The sequence below is a fragment of the Octodon degus genome, unplaced genomic scaffold (assembly GCF_000260255.1).
Source record: "Octodon degus isolate 3935 unplaced genomic scaffold, OctDeg1.0 scaffold00027, whole genome shotgun sequence".
In the NCBI taxonomy this organism is placed as follows: domain Eukaryota; kingdom Metazoa; phylum Chordata; class Mammalia; order Rodentia; family Octodontidae; genus Octodon; species Octodon degus.
Window position 1 is genome coordinate 15,046,715 of NW_004524603.1, and position 9,218 is coordinate 15,055,932.

General features: G+C 42.3%; 1 pseudogene; it reads left to right on the top strand.

Moving 5' to 3' along the window:
* The first annotated feature begins 1,987 nt into the window (after window positions 1-1,987).
* Window positions 1,988-4,543, top strand: LOC101560429 (annotated as a pseudogene).
* Window positions 4,544-9,218: the final 4,675 nt, after the last annotated feature.

Consider the following 9,218-nt stretch of genomic DNA (forward strand, 5'->3'; position numbering starts at 1 on the left):
TTTTGTTTTGACACAGGGTCTCACTAAAATTCTCAGATTCACTGCAACCTATAATTCTCTTGCCTCAGCTTCTCATATAGCTGGGATTACAGGGGCAATCTACCATCCTTGCCCCATTATGCCCCTCTTTATTGCTGACAGAGTTTGCTCATGAAAAATCCATTCTGTGTAAAACTAATGTACCAGAAGCCACTGCCACTTTTCTCTAATTAATATTAGCTTGGCATGTCTCTCTATCCCGTTTAGTCTATTTGAGTACTTTATACTTAAGGTGGGTTGGGCAACATATAGACTTTTTTATCCACTTTATCTCTGAGTTGTATACTGAGAACACTGACAATTAAAGTGATTATAGATTTGGTTGGATTAATATCTACCATGTTTGTTACTGTTTTCTACTCATTGCCCTTAATATGGGGAAAGGAGGTATTGGTGGTGGTGGTGGTGGTTTATTTTATTTTCTGGTGTTTGGTTTCACGGTTTGGGGATGGGTTGAGATAGTCTCTCATTTTGCAGTGCAGGCTGGCTGTGGACTTGGGGCAGTCTTTCTGCCTCAGCCTCCCCAGTATTGCAATTACAGTTGTGTACTACTATCTCCAGCTGAATAAGTTGCTGAATTGCCAGGCTGGGCTTAAACTTGGGTTCTTCCTGCTAAGGTTTATTTTTTGTTTCTGTGTGGGTTTTTACTTTCTGTTTTTTGTTTTTTATCTTTTACTCTGCTTTCTCTGTTTTTTCTAAATTTATTTATTTGTTACAGGGTCTCAAGACACAGCTCAGACTTGTGGTGATCCTCTTGTCTCAACCTCCCCAGCACTGGGATTACAGGCCTACCCTACCACACCTAGTTTCAGAGGCCGACTCCACTGGGGCTGGCATGGCATGCAGTACTGGGGATTGAACCCAGGCTCTTGTGCTTGCCAATCAGGTTCTTAGACTGCCTAGCTATCTCCCAAGCCCTGCCTTCTCTGGTTTTAACTGAACATTTTATATGATCCTATTTTATACTGTCTTAGCATATCATTTAAACCTTTTTTTAAAAAGCTTTCATGTTTTAGTTTTGCTGTAAAGTTTGCAATGTTCATTTAAAACTAATCGAAGTCTGCTTTCAAACACTACACTATTTCTCCGGTAACAGTGTTTCAGTTCCTCCTTCCATTCCCTATGACATGAATGTCATCCATTTCCCTTGTCCACAAACTAATCAGTTGTTGCTTTTTCTGGTACCAGAAATTGAACGCAGGACCTCACGCTTGCCAGGCAGGTGCTATACCACTGAGCCATATCCCCAGCCCTGTTGCTCTTGTTATTTTGAACAACACGTTATCTGTCAGATCAATTAAGAATTTTTAAAAATTGTCTTTATTCATTCTTCTGTAACACTCATTCTTTATAGAGACCCAAGTTTCTCCCCTGTGTCATCTTTGTTTCTCTAGAAAGAACTTCCTTTGCCATTTTTTGCAAGCAGGTAAGGTAGTATTATGGTATGGATTGAAATGTCCCCCTAGATCTCATGTGTTTGAGGTTTGGTTCCACATGCACGTGTTCCAAGGTGAGGCCTACAGAGGTGACTGGATTAGGAGGGCTGTAACCTCACCAATGGGTCAATCTGTCAATGTGTGCATAGCTTAATGGGCTCTGGGGAGGGGGAAGAGACTGTAAAAGGAGGTTTAGTTGGAGAAAGTGGGTCACTAAGTGTGCCCTGGAAGTACATTTGCACACCTGCTTCCTGGCTGCCCTTAAAGGGAGAGCTGAGCTTTATCACGCATGCCCACCGTCACGTCTGTCTCACCACAGACCCCGAAGCAATAACCCAAGTGATCATGGCTTAAAGCCATGAGCCAAAACAGATCTTTCCTCCTTTGATATCTCAGGTATTTGTGACAGCCACAGAAAGCTAACACAAGTGGCAAAGTGTGGGGACACAGGGTGCACTCTATAGTACTGGAACCGAGTCTTGATCTCTCAATGAGAGAAAGGCCGCGGGGAGATGGAGTTGGGTACTTCCCCTCCCCAGGTAAGTTAGGATCTGGTAAAACCTGCTGTGGCTATGTGCCAATAGAAGTTTCCTTTGAGAGCTGTTTAAGGGAAGACTTTGTTAAGGAGAACAGAATGCTCTGGCTCATTTCAAAATCTTCAATCTTCCCCTCCTCCTGCCTGAAGCTCTGGGTATTTCCCTCTGATCTACACTCAAGAACTCTTTCAGGCTCCTGGAAGTAAAACTCCTAAAAGTGGGGTCCCCATAAGGCTGGAATCTCCTTCCAAGCATGCCCACACTGAACTCCAGAAGTTCACCCATATGTAACAGAAAATGCCCCTTCCAGCCAGCGTACTTCAGTTTCTTAGTTGCCCAGGTAAGAGTTCCTATTCCAGTTCTGGTTGCTCCTGTGTCTTAGCAACGGCTGGTCACTATGATGCACACTGTATAAACCAATCTCCAATTGACAAGCCACTCTGCCTCAAGCCTACTTCCTGTTTGCCATACAAGCCCTAGACCAGAGATCAGGGCTTGATATTCTGGGAAGGATCCTGACCAGTGCCCGCTGATGTAAATAAATCTGCCTCCAAATGCTGGGTGTTGTTTCTGTGTTTCTACTTGCTCTTGCAATTACAGCTCGAGTTTTCCTACCCAGATGTGGGCTCTGGCAACAAACTTTAAACCCTAGACTACAGCTCTTGGGACCTGTACCTGCAATATTCACAGGCCTCTCCAATTCTACAAGTAGTGTCTTGCCCTGTGACCTCTTTTCTCTGATGACTCTAAGAAGAATCACTGACTTTCAGTTCATTCTTTTTTTCTTGTTTTAAGCATGAAAACACCATTCAATTTCTTCATCCATTCATCTGTTGATGAACACAGAAAGCACTTCTAAGATTCAGCTATCTGCACACAGTGGAATACTACTCTGCCATAAGGAAAAATAAACTGGAGTCATTTGTAAGAAAATGGAAGCACCTTGGGATTGCAATGTTAAGTAAAATAAAGAGAAAAATGAAAAGACAGTGAATGAGAAGGGGATGAAAAAATGGAGGGAAGTTGGGCTGGGGATAGAACTCAGTGGCATAAGTGCCTGCCTGGAAAATGCAAGGTCCTGAGTTTGATCCCCAGTACTACAAAGAAGAGGGAGAAGAAGTAGGAAGAGGAGGAGGAGGAAGAAGAGGAAGAAGAGGAGGAGGAAGAGCAGAAAAAGAAGGAGGAGGAGGAAGAAAAGGAGAAGAAAGAAAGAAAGAAAGAAAGAAAGAAAGAAAGAAAGAAAGAAAGAAAGAAAGAGGAGGGAAGCCAGGCCTGGTGGCTCACATGTAATTCCAGCACTCAGGAGCTGAGGCAGGAGGATCATTGGGAGTTTGAGGTCTACCAGGGCTGCAAAGTGAACTCAAGTCCAGCCTGAACTGCACAGGGAGACAACCTCAAAAAGACAAAAAAAGAGTGAGAGAAATGGAAGAAAATAAAAGTATGGAAAAGTGATGAAAAAAATTAAGATATTATGTATATGTACCAATTCCATAGAAGAAACACACAAACATTACTATATACTGCAAATATGTACTAATAAAGAAAATCAGCTTCCTGCTCATGGTTACTGCAGAGGAAACATCATTAACATCTCTCTTCCCGCTGCTGTAAGCTTAAGTCAGTGACTCCTGAGGAAACCAAGAAGCTCTGGAAGCTCTTTGCTGGAGGGCTGAGCACTGAAAGAACTGATGGCAGTCCAGAAGCCACCAGGGCCCTCAGGGCTGTGTGGTCAGGAGACATGCAAACACCACATGCTGCCGGGGCTTTGGGTTTGTCACTAAACCACTGTGGAGGAGGTAGATGTTGTCATGAGTGAAGGTCACACATGGTAGATGGAAGAGTTGTGGAACCAGAGAGCTATTTCAGGAGAAGATTCTCAGAGATGAGATGCCACCTAACCATGAAGATCTTTGTTAGTGGCATTAAAGAAAATACTAAGGAACATTGCCTACAAGGTTATGCTGAACAGTACGGAAAAACTAAAGTGACTGAAGTCGTTCCTGACCCAGGCAGTGGCAAGAAGACGGTCTTTGCTTTTGTAACCTTCAGTGTCCATGATTCTATGAATGAGATGACAGTGAATGAACAGCCACAACTGATGAGGAAAAGCCCTGTCAAGGCAGGAGATGGCTAGTGCTTCATCTAGCCCAAGAGGCCAAAATGGTTCTGGAAATTTTGGTGGTGGTCATGAAGATGGTTTTGGTGGCAATGGTAATTTTGGTAACAGAGGAAACTTCGGTGTTTGAGGCGGCTTTGGTGGCAGCAGCAGTGGTGGTGGATATGTTACCAGTGCAGATGGCTACCACAGATTCAGTAATGATGGAAGGCATTTTGGAGGTGGTGGAAGCTACAATGACTTTGGCAGCTACAACAATCAACCTTCAAATTTCAGACCCAGGAAAGAAGGAAATTTTTGGTGGCAACAGCTCTCTGGTTCCCATGGTGATGGAGGCCAATACTTTGCCAAACCACAAGAGAGGCTATGGCAGCTTCAGCACCAGCACTACCTACGGCAGTGGTAGAAGGTTTTAATTATGGCCAGGAAACAAAGCTTAGCAGGAGAAGAGAGCCAGAGAAGAGAAGGGGAAGCTACATGTTATAATAGATGTGTGAACTCAGGTAGCTACACTAGTGCAAGACCTTGCTGCTACAAAGAAGACATGTTTCAGACAACATGAGTGTGGGCAAGAGAGCTCAAGAGCTGTACCTGTGTTTAATTGTATAACAGATTATTTTAATCTCTGTCCTGTGAAAAATGGAAAGCACTCCAACAAATGGGCTTTAAAGTAGCCTTTATTGTTGTAAGCATGCCATTTATTGCTAAATGTAATAGCCTGATCATGATGCTGAATACAAGTCTTAGAAAAAGAAAATTTTAAAAAACCATGCCACTCAAGCTCCTTACAGGTCATACCAGGAAAAAAATGAATGTACTATTTTTATATCTATTTTTGCTTTAACTACCATCACAAGCATTTCTATGCCGATAAAATTTCTCTTAGAATCCTTCCTTTTTAATGGCTGGGTAAAGTTTCATTTATAGACACACAAGAATAGACTCTATCAGTTCTTTGATAGAGGACATTAAGTTTCAAGTCTTTTTTTTTTCTTTTGTAATGGGGATCAAACTCAGGACCGTGTGCTTGCTGGGCAGATGCTTATGCCACTGAGCTATCTCTGCAAGTTTTCTTTATAAATATTTTATAAATAATATCTTTTATAAATAGTACTATTAACATCCCTTTTCTCTGTCTTTACATACCTCTTGTATTTCCTTAGAAAAAAATTTGTTTGCCCAGGCATGATAGTACAGAATCGCACCTACTTGGGAGGTGGAGGCAGCTTACCAATGCCCTACATCAAATAAACAAGCAACAAATTAAAAAAAGAATGAATTCTTAGCCAGGCATGATGATACACGCCTGTAACGAGAGCACTCAGGAGGCTGAGAGAGGAGGATCGTTGGGAGTTCAAGACCAGCCTAGGCTACAAAGTGAGCTGAAGGCCAACCTAACTGCATCGCAAGACCCTGTCTCAAAATTAATTTTTATCGAATTGATGTGTAAAATAAATGTTATGCAGAATATTAAGCCATGTGTGGCCATCAGTGGTGACTGTCAACCTGACTAGGTTAAGAAAGCCTAGCACATTCAGAAAGCACATTTCTGGGGGTGTCTAAGATTACTGCATGCAGGTCTCAAACTGAGCAGGAAGGACCATCCCACTTGTGAGTAGCACCAGCCTATAGCCTGGCAGCTCAAATGGAGGCAAAGGGGAAAAAAATAAATTGGCCAGCATTTGAAAAGTGCGTCTTTTACCACCACCATCTCCTGGGAACTCAGACCTCGGATTCAGTCCTTCACCTCGGACTCACACCAAGACTCTCCAGTGGCCTCCAGGCCTTCTGTCTCAGGCTGGTGCTGCACCCTAATCCCTCTTGCCTGCTCCCAGCTGAGCAGCAACTGGATGCTCTGGCCCTGCCACACACAGGTGGCCACTGTGGGTTCTCGCAACTGTGACCTGCAAGTCTACCGTATATATTCTATTGATTCTGGTTCAGTGGAGAATTCTAATCAATACAATGTTCAAAGCTGTGTTAACAAAATTTTACATAGAGAAGGGAATTTCCATCCACTGACAGTGTGAGAGTTTGTGGTTCTTCAGACCTTCTCCTAAGCTGAACAGAGCATCTTCTCAACGGTCTGGGGAGTCTTGGGGGCAGGGTGGAGGGTTGAACCCAGGGCCTTGTGGTGCTCGGAAAGCACTCAACCATTGAGCCACAGCCTCTGGTTCTCTTCTCAGTCTTGTCAGTTTGATTTCAGGGGAAGGTGTATGAATATTACACATATTGATTATGACGCCAAATACATACTCACTTCACTCTCACTCACCTCATGAGCAGCACACAGATCATCAGCACTTAGAAAGGTCTTTCCACTCCCATTCCTTGTGTGGAGCTGGTACATTCACACAGCACATCTCAATTCCTTTATCTTTTTCATTTTAGCAAACACGTAGAAAAAGGAAAGAGATCAAGAGACCGATGGAAGGGGAAGGGAGAAAGGGGGAGGGGCTGAAAAAAAGAATTAAGATGTGTTATGCACATGTATTAATTTCCCACAAGCAATGTAAACATGTATACAAACGTGTACTAATAAACAAAAATAACAATAAAAGAAAGCAAAAAATAAAGGAGAAAAAGAAAAAATTAAAAAATAAAATAAGTGTTTCTGGCACATACCTATAATCCCAGCACTTGAGAGGCAGAGGCAGGAAGGTCTCTGAGTTCGGAGCCAAGCTGGGCTACATAGTGAATTCAAAGCCAGCCTGAACTACAACGCAAGACCCTGTGATCCTGTCTCAAAGGGAAAAACAAAAAAGTGTTTCTGAAACAGTGTATAGAGGACAGAATATATCTTCATTGAAAAATAGAATACTGATTAATTAGCTTAAGCAAAAATGACTTACTAAAGGATTAATTGCTCAGTGATGTGTAGAGTTGGAGAAACCATCTCAAGTCTCAGCTTCTGTTCCACAAAACTAGCCTGGTGAGTCAGTGTTTGCTATCACCACCACCCACTAAATGTCAAGTGAAAATCCTGATTCAGAGCTCCTAGCAGCAGGGAGCTGAAGGAAGACCTGGATCCAGTCGCACCGCACCTCCACTGAGAGTGTCTCACTGGGTCGTCCCTTGGCCCAAGCAAGTTACATACGTGGCTGGCCTGAAATGTGGGATAACACACTGCTGCTCCAGGAAAGCACCCCCAGGCAGACGTCGGCCCTCTGTTCATCCACTTCCCATTGCTAAAACAAAATCACTGAGGCTGCGTAATGTTTAAAGAAATGGAGTTTCTTTAGGTCACAGCTTTGGAGGCTGAAAGCCCAAGACCTGGTAGCCCTATCTGCTCAGCCTCTGGTGAAGAACCCGGCTACAGCGCAGCATGGCGTGTGGCCTCATGGGGTGGGGGGTACACCTGAGAGGAAGCAATCACATGAGGGGAACAGGAAGCTGGTGCAAGGAAGGCATCAGTCTTACTCCTTTCACAAGGCACTCTCAAAAAAACCCCTAACTCCTCGCTTAGACCAGCAGCATTCATCCCTTCCAAGTAGTACCCCTAATGACCTAATTGCCTCCCGCTTTTGAGAAGGACTGAGACAATGTCTCACCACGGAGCACAAGCTGGCCTTGAGCTCACTGTGCAGCCCAGGCTGATCATGAAATCAAGGTGATCCTCCTGCCTCAGCCTCATGAGTGCTAGGATTATAGGTGTGTGCCACCTTGCCAGTGGCCCCAACTCTTAAAGGTTCCATTGCCTCTGAAGTTGACATCTTGGAGACCAACCTTCTAGTGCATGAGCTCTTGGGGACACACTCAACACTACACCTGACCAGAAGGCACAGAAGGCAGTAAGTACTCGCAAATAGCATCATCTACCTGCTATTGATCTACCAACCACCACTAACTAACTGCTAATTGGACAAAATATATAAATCATCTGTTAACTGGAAAAAAAATATTTAACTTATCTCATTCCTTGGCTTCTATATTTAAGAATTCTAAATAAAATTTTATATATTAAGTCAAATAGATTACTCACTTAAGTGAATATTAATAGAAAGCATAAGGGAAGCTTTGTTTGAAGTGAAAAACTACTCTAAATGCAAATAATCATTTCCTCAAATAACCATTCCATAAATTTTATTTATCAAATACCAGCTTCTCTTAAAGTGAAATCCATTTAAATACCTGTGCTTTTCCTATAAAGTACAGAAAATCTAAAATGTAAAGGTCAATATTCTGTGGACCTTAGGGAAATGTCAAATTTTTGTTTTAAAACAAATAAGAAACTGCAACACTTTCAATATTTTCATTTTTCTATAGTGTTTATCAATTATATTAAGACCCAAAATTCACTAAGGACCATGAGTATTATTTATTGAGTAGGAAAGCTGCTGAAAGAAAAATCTGATTTGCTAAAACAAAGAAAGTAAGTTGCAATTGGACAAATTAACAGAATGATAAAATATAGCTAATTCTTGGAGCTGGGGAATTAGCACCAAAGGGTTAACCTGTTCTTTAATAACTACAAAGTCTACATCATGTAGTAATAGAACATTTTGCTAAGACATTAATTTTAAGAATCTTATTCTAATCTATAGCCTGCAGCATTCAAATCTCACTGCAGCTCTTTTGCCCTTGACTTTTTGTTATAGATATATTCACTCTCGTGTGCACTTCGCTGCGTTCAGGAAGGAATTAGATGCTGTAATGTTAATTAATAATTAATGATTCATGACAGGTACTGGAAATTCTCAAAAATCACAGAGTTGGGCTGGGAATGCAGATTAGCAGTACGGGTCTTGGCCAGTACATGTGAGGCGCTGGGTTCCACTCTCAGTACCAAAGCAAAAGCAAAACAGAATCCACTGTCGCAGTTACTTTCTTGTTGCTGGAACATAATACCCACCACTCTTAAGATAAGGAAATAAAGGCTTAGGCCAGGCATAGTGGTGCATGCCTCTAGCCCATCAGTCAGGCAGTTAGGCAGGAGGATGACTGTGAGATTGAGGCCAGCCTGGACTACAAAGAGAGTTCATGGCCAGCCTGTGCTGCACAGTGAAACCCTATTACAAAAAAGAGTAAATAAATAGCATTTATTTATCTACTTAGTTATTTTTTTTTTACTTTTGTTTTTTCAGTATATAA